The 2,733-nt window shown below is 43.7% G+C and overlaps 1 pseudogene across 1 annotated transcript; it reads left to right on the plus strand.

The window, feature by feature from the left end:
* The first annotated feature begins 912 nt into the window (after nt 1-912).
* LOC103075162 (enhancer of rudimentary homolog pseudogene) lies at nt 913-1,682 on the plus strand (annotated as a pseudogene). The gene has a single exon (XR_456991.1). The product of XR_456991.1 is annotated as an enhancer of rudimentary homolog pseudogene (transcript).
* The last annotated feature ends 1,051 nt before the right edge of the window (nt 1,683-2,733 follow it).

The following is a 2,733-nucleotide window of genomic DNA, read 5'->3' on the forward strand; positions in this document are numbered from 1 at the left end:
CTAAGGTATAGGTGTGGCTGGTACCTAAGCCCTGGCTCCCCCCAAAAGCGTCTTGCTCTTTAACTAACAGACTCTCATTTATTCATGACTGTCCTACAAATTGTAGATAAAGGTGCATTATTATGCCATTTCACAGATGTGAACATTGTGACTCCATTTCTGTGACATGTCACTGACACACCTTATTTGTGTCAGAGGTGAGATATGAAATCGATCTTTACGGCTTCAAGCCCACACTCTTTGGCAGGGTTTTTGATGAGACATCTCTTGAATGTATAGGTCACCTGAATACCTCAGACCTCATCTGTTCCAAAGTATCATGGCTCTTTGCCACCTGCTCACACAGAAACCACCCCTTTGAATCCTCCCAGTCTCCCTCCCTCCCTGGGAGAGCATCTAACGAGTGCCCAGAAAAAAGTTGCTCGTGTTCTCTGCCCCAGCTCCTCATTGAGGGTCCTGGCCCCTCTACTAACGGTGCCCCTCAGGAGGATACAAAGACACCCCTATAGAACTCAGGGGTCTTTCCCTGATGAACCCGAAGTCCTCAGGGTACCAGCCATGCCCAGGGCTGTGGCTGAGTGGCAACCAGAAGCAGAGTGGAAGGACAGCCTCTTATCCGACGGTGGGTTGTACTGTTCCTTGGCCCCCAAGGGATGCTGATGGTTCCCAGACATTGACAAAGTCTTTCGGTGACACTAATCTCTCAGCTTCTGGCCCAGACCTCCTCTAGCTCACTAGCTCCCAATTCAGAGCCCTTGCAAGCTTTGTCTCATTGCCTAGGCCTCAGTCATGTGCCGCATTCAGGCTACAAAGAGGCCAGGACAATTGTCTGGACCTCTCCCCTCACACTGTGAAAGTCTTAAATATACAGAGAGGATTCAGAAGTTAGAAGGTCCAGAGCGGAGTCGGCGGCGGAGTCGGCAGCGGCGGCAGCGAGAGTTTGGCGCGATGTCTCACACCATTTTGCTGGTACAGCCTACCAAGAGGCCAGAAGCAGAACTTATGCTGACTATGAATCTGTGAATGAATGCATGGAAGGTGTTTGTAAAATGTATGAAGAACACCTGAAGAGAATGAATCCCAACAGCCCCTCTATCACATATGATATCAGTCAGTTATTTGACTTCGTTGATGACCTGGCAGACCTCAGCTGCCTTGTTTACCGAGCTGATACCCAGACATACCAGCATTATAACAAAGACTGGAGTAAAGAGAAGATCTACGTGCTCCTTCGTCGACAGGCCCAACAGGCCGGGAAATAGTTGAGTTTGGAAGCGTTAGGGGGATGGGGGTGGGCTTGGAACACCCAGGTGTGTACAGTGTGCTGTAGCAGGAGTTTTGTATTACAGTAAATCCTGTCTCCATCTTGGTACACTCTAGCCAGGATTGAGTGTATTAGATGAAACAGGATCTTGTTCAATCTGAAACCCCCTTTGCCCCCTTCTCTCCACTCCTTTTTTTTTTTTTTACTTTAACATTTTTATGACGATATAGGTGGAAGTTGGTTTTTGTCAGTTAATGTTGTTTCCGGTCCTTCAGACTGTTCGTATCTGCTTTATAACATTCACTGTACTAACCCTTCTTCAAATCAGGGTGGGGGTGGTGACGCGGTTTAGTTACGTCCTCAAGACAAAGTCTTAGTGAGAAACAAATAAATGTCCTTTAGTTAAAAAAAAAAAAAAGTTAGAAGGTCCAAAAAATTAAAATGGCAAACGTCCACTGGGATGCCACGTAGCCCCTCCACTATCACTCTCACCCCCAGCTCTTTCACCAGATCCTCTTTACTCCTTTGGAAAAAACAAGCAAGCAAACAAAGAAAAATTTTAAAACCCTCTTTGCATGTTAAGTTATGCAGTTCAATATTTGGGAGGAGGTAGAATCCCACACACCAGAGGACTCAAAGTTCCAGCTTTAGTTATGCCCGAAAACCCCGCCATTCTGAGGATAATGGACATAATCATTGAGGAGGTCATAATTCATCGAGGAGGACAGGGATGGAAGACCAAGGAAAGACAAGGAAGGAGCAGAGAATGAGGGGCCGAGGCCTTGAGGCTTTAGAGTAGACACTCTCTACAGATCAGTTCCTCAAACTTGTAAAGGAAAGACTTCATGCTCTGAAGTCAAACAGAATCAAGGTTCAAATTCTGGTTCCACCACACTCTGAACATGTACAAGTTACAATCTCTCTGAGCCTACGTTTCTTCATTTGCAAAATAATGAAACAGAAAATTGCTGAACACTTTAAATAAGATAATGCACGTAAAGTGGCTTGGAGAGTGTCGCTTAATAAATATTCCTCTTCCCTCTTCCCTGTGGGGAATTAAGATAAATAAGGTTTCCATTTGTGCAGTAAGCTAGTTTGTATATTTCTTGTGTGACTTTACATATCTACAAGTGGTTTATTAAAGTATCTTTTAAATATTGCTGTGAAAAAGCATCTATAATTACTTTTAATAAGAGTTTTAAATGAAATTATTTATTTAAAAAAGAGCTTTTCTTCTAAGTGGAAATTGTAGATTAAAAGTTATAAAAGAGTAGTCAATAGCTGCTAATTTAGTACATTGTAATACGATTTCTGGGCTTACAGGGAAGAGGGTAGATTAACTGTTGCAAGCACAGCACTACTGTGTGTCCGCCACTCTGCTGGATGCTTTGTATTTAAGCTGTATAACAACCCTATAAGAAAGTCGTCTCATAGATATAGGAACCTGAGGCATTAAGTAATTTAGCCAA

The sequence above is a fragment of the Lipotes vexillifer genome, unplaced genomic scaffold (assembly GCF_000442215.2).
Source record: "Lipotes vexillifer unplaced genomic scaffold, Lipotes_vexillifer_v1.1 scaffold634, whole genome shotgun sequence".
In the NCBI taxonomy this organism is placed as follows: domain Eukaryota; kingdom Metazoa; phylum Chordata; class Mammalia; order Artiodactyla; family Lipotidae; genus Lipotes; species Lipotes vexillifer.